This window comes from Sorghum bicolor, chromosome 5 (genome assembly GCF_000003195.3).
Source record: "Sorghum bicolor cultivar BTx623 chromosome 5, Sorghum_bicolor_NCBIv3, whole genome shotgun sequence".
Taxonomy (NCBI): Eukaryota; Viridiplantae; Streptophyta; class Magnoliopsida; order Poales; family Poaceae; genus Sorghum; species Sorghum bicolor.
Genome location: NC_012874.2, coordinates 13,170,985 through 13,178,501, shown reverse-complemented (window position 1 = coordinate 13,178,501; position 7,517 = coordinate 13,170,985).

The following is a 7,517-nucleotide window of genomic DNA, read 5'->3' as shown; positions in this document are numbered from 1 at the left end:
TCATATGTGCCCTAGGAATAGTCGCACACATAAGTAGACAAATCTCAAATGTACCATTGCAGTGTTTATTACATAGCGGAACATAATAAATCACATAGTCTTACACAAAAATGATAATAATATTAAGCAACGCTCTCGACGGAAGCTCCACATAGGGACACTGTTGACTGGTTAACTCCAAACCTAGTACTCATAACGGTAGTCCTCATTCCAGTCATCTTCATTATCATATCCTGAGGTGTTGGGAAATTGCAAGAGTGAGCACATATCGTACTCAACAAGTATAACCAGGGGTTCATGAGGCTCAAGTAGCTGACACTGGTTTGACTGCATTTAGCTTTTAGATAGTGGATAGCATATTCATAATTAAGTACCAAATGTCAAGGTAGCATAAATAATCCATTAATCCCATGATCAAGTGTAAGCATAATTAATTCATAGCATAAACGATAATCAAATGAACATAACAACTTAATAAGCTCATCGTCGGTGCAGCAAGAACCCCCAAGGCCGCTCATAACTGTGAGCACGGCTAGTATACCAGTTTTACACTCTGCAGAGGTTGTACATCTTTACCCATGAGTCATGATTTACCCTTTCACCCGAGGTAGCTAATCTCTTAACCCCCTTCCTAGGGAGGTCGGCAGGGATCACTATGAAGCCTTTCAAAAGTTCGTCTAACATGTTAGGGCCGCAAGGTTTTCTTTGCGAGCAGATATAGATACCCCGTTCCGAATGGCACAATGACGCGCAGCCTATACACACAGGTTCAGCCCCTCTAGCGCCCTTTCAGGTAACCGCTAACAAGCTAGAAAAGGTCTCCATACTGAGCTAAAGCCAGAGCCATTATAGCCCTCATGGTTGCACTGTTGTCCCGGTGATCACTTACAGACAAGATCTCGTACAGTTATTTGTCATTCTTTTATGTTCATTGCATAGCTATTAATCATCTTACAAGATCATGGATTATATCAAGCACTAGCACATCTATAACAAATGCATATCAAGTAGGTAGCAAGGAATCCAGGTAACAATCATCTATGATTTTGCTAAGGTCGACAAGGTGAAAGCATGCATATGATATATATGTGTAATTATAAGTGAATAGGTAACAAGGATGATCCCAAGTTATACTTGCCTTGCTCAAAGCTCTCCTGAGCCTGCTGGTCTTCAAAAGCTTGGTCTTGATCACCAACGTACGGCTCACCATCTAATCCCAATCATCAATCAACATCACGCAATCCAATGTAGACAATCATACACGAAGCAAACAAGATATAATTAGAACAATACACCAAACAGTGGTAAAGCAAATATAAAAGTTTATGCAAATATTCTACGCAGCGCTACGATCACACAGACGTAAAGTTCACAAAAATCGGAATTAAAACGTGAAAGATATGAATTTTCTAAGATTTCCTATTGAGAAATAATCAATTAAATAGTACTGCAGAAATAAAAAGTTTCAAAATAGTAAACTAATACTTCTAACATGTAGAGCTCGTTGAAACGAATTTAACGAAATTTGGATGGACAAAAACGGAGTTAAAATGAATATTTTATGAGCAAAACAAAATCAGTGGCATTTCTGTAATTTCTGGAAAAAACGTATTTGGAAGCTACCGACAGGAGTACGCTTTCCAACTTGGAAAACGGAAGCTTTAATAAGGCGCCAAGGACTGCGGAGTAATTAGTAAAAACATCCAGGGACTCTTAAAGAAAATGCGCAGCGAAGGGGTATCTTCTTTTGTAGACCGTTGGATCTTGATCTGACGGTTCCCAGGCCACCAGGGAGGGGCCAGGAGGCGGCCGTGCGGCTCCTGCTCGGCGGTGCGCCATAGGCGCCGCCGTGAAGCTCGCCGGCGTCGCGGACTTCTCGTTTCCGAGCACCGTTTCAAGAAAGAAAAACACCGGGACGTCAAGGAGAAGGAGGCGAACCCACCTAGGCCCTTAACTCGCGTCGAGAAGGAGCAGGGAAGGCGTGCCTCGGCGGCGGACGAAGCTTTGCTCGGTGAGATCTGAACGCGGCGGCTAGGGCTTCTCGGGATGCAAAGGATGGCAAGATGAGGTGACGGGTGGCTCCAGGATGCTTAAAACGGACTCAAGGAGATCGGATCCCTGAGAGTCCAGAGTTTGTTAGCGCTCGGACCGAGTCCGGCTCGTCCTCGACCGGTGGAGAAGAAAGGAAGGGGGAGAAGGAGGCGCTGCGCAGTGGGGCCCAGTCGTCGGTGGGGGAGAGGAGGGGGAGGCACGCGCGGGCGCTACTGCTTGCTGAAGCGCACTGGGCCGCGGTTGCTGGGCTGGCTGGGGTCGCTAGCGGGCCAGGGGAGGAGGAGGAGGCGCGGGGGAGGGCTAGCAGGGCTGCGGCCTGGTTTCCAGGGGCTCCTCCCCTTTTCTTTTTATTTATTTTCTTTTCTGTTTTCCTTTTCCAAAGCATTTTTCCCAATATAATTTTGTGCACCAACAAATAAAATAAAAATGTGCACCAACAAATAAAATAAAAACAGGAACAACACACAAAAAGACTATGCTCCAGCATGAATGCAAGATCAAGTTTCTAAACTTACGATGAGTTTTTTTTTTTAATTTGACAAAAATTATTTATTTACTAGATTAAATTCCCACAACAATACTTAAATAAATTCGATTAATTCTTATTAATAGAAACCAACATTTTGGGTGTTACAGTTTGGGAAGTTGAGGATTTCGAGGAATCTGCGGAGGAATCAATCCGAGGTTGTTCAGGTTAAGGTTGTCGGTTACCAAACTGGGAGAATTAATTGCGGAAAGGCATCGTTACTGCAGAGAATTTCGGAGTATTAATGACTTCATACTCCGAAATTGGGGGGCATGTGTTGATGCCTTTTTGGACACGTACCCAGGATCGGTAGAGTGTGGATCGGCAAGAAAAAGACAATAGTGACTGGTCTGCGGGAAAAGTTGCCGATGGGAGTAGTTGCTGATGAGGAGACAGCTGGATATGGCTAAGTCCATGGGTGGTGATGTGTTTATGCCGATGGCCAGTGTTAATCGTTGCCGATGGGCTGCCGGTGACGTGGAAGGAAAACTTGGAGGTTACCAAGTGGTCTGTGGTGGTGTCCCAGTTTGTTACGGCAGGATAGTTTTATGTTTTTCTTAGTTGTTTAAATCGTTTTGTACATGGATTCTATCAAAATTCAGAATTCGAATTCTAGTCGTGTCTGGTTGTAGCTCTTTAAGCAGGGTATAAATGTAGACCCTAGAGCCTTGTAATGAGACATCTATCAATCAATCAAACACACGTTTTTACTCATATTCCAAGCATCTACTTTTTCGATGACTTCATCATATTTTCTTTTTTTACGAGTTCTTAGGAATTCCTCGACTTAAGCTCGGCGTGTTCTCAAGTTCCGCGTGAATACCTCTTGGCCATGACATCCAGACGCATCGCTGTTGTCGGGACCAAAGTATTCGAGTTATCACCTTTGCCGATAGTAAGGTCAAATCGGCTGGCACGCCTTAACGTTTAAATCGGGTATTAGCCCTTTGTGTTTGCAGATCAGCTTTTGCACCAACACTAGGCCTTAGGCAGGATCATGCCAGTGCCAATAAGAAGATCAAGGAATTAGAGCGCCGCTAAGTTATCTAGATTAGATCTTGAGGCAATGCATCTTAGTTATCTATCTTTAAATTCGGTTTAGGTTTACTATTATCGTCAGTTTGCTACTATTATCGTCAGTTTGCTACTAGTCATTTGTAATAAATGCCTCAAGATTAATAAAGAGTATTATTATTATTATTATTATTATTATTATTATTATTATTATTATTATTATTATTATTATTATTATTATTATTATTATTATTATTATTATTATTATTATTATTATGTCTTGTGTGTCTCTACTTTATTTTTGTGCAAGAAAGCAGAAAACAAGTATGGGGGAGATCCCTCGACATGCCAAACACACTTTGACTACACCACTCCAAGATTCAGGTACACACTCTGCACACTTATTTTACACATACTCATATATATCTTAGATTATGCAGAATATTGTTTCCGACATGATAGATTAAAAAGATTAAAATGTTTTTAATCATGATTAATCTCACTCTGTGATATTTCCTGGAACATGCAATTATTGAAAAATCATTTTAAAAACCCTGTGTTACTTAAGTTAATATGGAATGTGAGATGGTAGAGTATGAGTTGCTTATTCTTGATATCATTGTTGCTTGGAGAATTTATTTCAAAATCTTCAAAATTGTAGCTACCATCCTCAGTGTTTTATATGCCTGATAAGACTAAAAATATTAATTATGATTATAAAAGCTATCTACTCTGTATTGAGTTTGTTCAAAATGAGTTAGACCCTTGTTGAGAGATTTATCATGCTCCTAAGATCAAGACATTATTCAGACAGATTCACTCTTCCGAAGTATTATTGCATTATAGGCATGGGCTATGCAAAAATAAGGATATTTCGTGGAAATAAAAAGGAGCAAGTGCTCGATAACCTCGCAGAAAAAATGGACAAGTGTCCGGCAGTAGAATTAGGGGTACCTCGGTATCCACTTAAAAAAAGATAGCCCATGGTCCCTCTAATAAGCAATATGCCAGCAAGAGTTGACAAAGATTTTAATTTCCAAAAGTCTTTGACCTAAGAGTATGACATTCCCCTCCTCGGATCCCGTTTTGATCAGGCAATAAATGCAAGGTAAGTATGCTGTTGACACTTGCTAACACCACTTGAATACTAGGTTGTCATTGTTGGGTATTCTTAACATCATTACCAAAAGTAGACTAAGTTCCCTAAATCTAGTAACGGTGCCAAAAATGCCAAACCTATCCCTCACACCACTTAAGCCAAGTTGTCATCCCCAACATGACATGAGAGACGCGGTATTGAAATATGCAATTGCTCTTCTAAATAAATAATGAATGGGATCTGCAAGCGCATAGATTAATACCGATGTAGCATTTTAACCGGGAAGTATTCCAGGTATCGTTATTTATATTTTTACCACTGGGAAGGGATTAGCAATCATCACTATTGATTACAGAATAGAATATGAGATTGAGCATCTATCATTGCATGTATAATTGAGAACATTATATCTAACTCTTCATACAGGGATAAGTGTCACATAAAAGATATATGAAATAATAATAGTGACAAGGATAACTAATCTGATCTAGCCACATAATAAATATGATAAGCACCTCAATTAGATACTCTAGAAAGTCATTAGCATGGTATTAGAACGAACTACAAGAATATTCCCTAAGTTATTCTTAACTATATAGTCTAGCATTATCATAGTTAGTGCAAGCATACTTAGCAATCATTGCGAGACAAGGCTACGCCCATGCATAGTGATATTAGCAAGGAATATGAGAAACATAGCAATCACTCCCCTGTTGTTGACACTAGCTAACACCACTTAGATACTAGGTTGTCATCCCTAGCATGGCGCCAGAGTGTACAAAGGTATTTATAAATGTAAAGGCTCTCTAGAAAATAATCTATTCTATCCGCAAGCGCACAGATAAAACACCTCATTGTAGCATTTCACCAGGATAAGTATTCCAGGTATCGTTATTTATAATTTTGCTTAGGGGATCTCAAGAAAATGGAATTAAATTGAAGGGGAAAAATCTATCAAGGCATAGACTAGAGATAAACTTGCAAGAACATGATTACTAATGAGAAACTCGTCACACAGTCACATACTTTAGCAGGGGGTAAACCATAAAGATAATGATAATAAAGTATAAGTTCATGGGATAAAGAGCACAGCGATTAGAAAATAGACTACTCCTCATATATGTAGGTGATGTCGGATTAGCTAGAGAATGGATTCTAAGTTATCTACTAACTACTAAGTCATAATCTACTCTAGTTATCTACAAGATCATATATAGCATAAAAGACTCTTCATTCATGTATAAGGAACATTGATAAAGTAAATCAGAACATCGCATGACTTACTCCACAATACCGGTTCTGCCTGTCCTATCAACGGAGGGTGGACTATATAAGAATCAACGAAGCTGTCACTATCGCGAACTACCACACGACTCGGCCAATAGGATACATTTGCATATAAATAACATCTAAGCACCATGCTCACATGTGATCTATCACCTAACTCCCTCGCGTCAAGAGCTAAGCGCTTTGCAAACTTATACATAAACTCATTATCAATTAGAACTATATCAAATATAGAACTAGAGCAAACTAAGAACATAATAATTAAAGACATAATGCAATTAGAACAATAGAATTAGAGAAAGATATGAATAATACCAATCTTTATTACCGAAGATCCGAATCCAGAGCGTAGTGCTCTACTTCTCTAATTGCTATCTAATCAAACCTCTAAACTTGAAGGATTAGGGAGTAGCTAATTCTAATTCTCTGTGGGAGAGAGATCTAAACCCTAACTTTGATGGCTACCTCTGAATAATGATTTCTCCTCTCTCCTCCAGGGGCCAGGGGGTCTGGTTTTATAGTCCCCTCAAGTGAACGTGAGCCATTGGATCAAACCGACATAGATTGTATGGTTTAGATTGATCCTTTAGGTCGGTGGAGGATTGTCCCGAAGCAGAGTCCTGATTGGACTCTCCACCTGGGCGGGCGCCCAAGGGGGGTGGGCGGCCGCCCAGCCCCCGAGCCCGAATCCCCTCTCGTTCGTTCCCGTGGCTTCTGGATCCTTCTAGATCAAGGAAAATTGCGCGGCACGTAATTATCTCGTTGTAAACATGACATGTGGGCCTTCTCTCCCTATTTTCTGATAAACCCCTGCAGAAATAGATAAACACCAAAGCTCGTGGAATTCTGTCAGATAAAACCCCTATTCTAGATGTTTGTTTCATATTGATCCTTTTTCATGTTTATTTGATTATTAATTTTAGTACTTAAGGACCGTCAACAAACTCCCCCAAGCTTACCCTTTGCTCGTCCCTGAGCAAACAGCTAAACTCAGACGGATCAGGAGTTGCTTCGATGTTTTCTTTCCTGACAGGCACACATGCTTTTATACAAAATTCTTCCAGATTAAAATGAAGTGTTATGAAGTTTAGTACCTGCACTTAAATCTTAAGTAATCGAAAGACAAAATAGTTAAGTCAAGCACTATCCCTCTTGTCTATACTTCACCTTTGTTCCAGAGTTTTTCATAAGTTTTTAAAATAAAACTCACAGTTCCCAGCAATGATTCTCTCAAGTCTCTCTATATGTGGTATTTGTGGATCCTTACCATAATGTCACTTACCTATAGCTAATGGAATCTTTAAGTGGAGCTCATAGGAGTGAAAAACAGCTCATACATATATTGTCTAATCGAGCTATGGATCCAAAGGAACTCAGCATATAATTAAATCAAGATGTGCATGTGTGATGGAGTAAATGATAGTGATGGTGAAAATGCATAAGTGATAATAAAATTTGGTTCTCATTGCTCCTCATATTGCTATCTCTCCTCCTCTTTGATCTTTGCTTTGGGAGAACATGGGCTATCTTTTTCTTTTC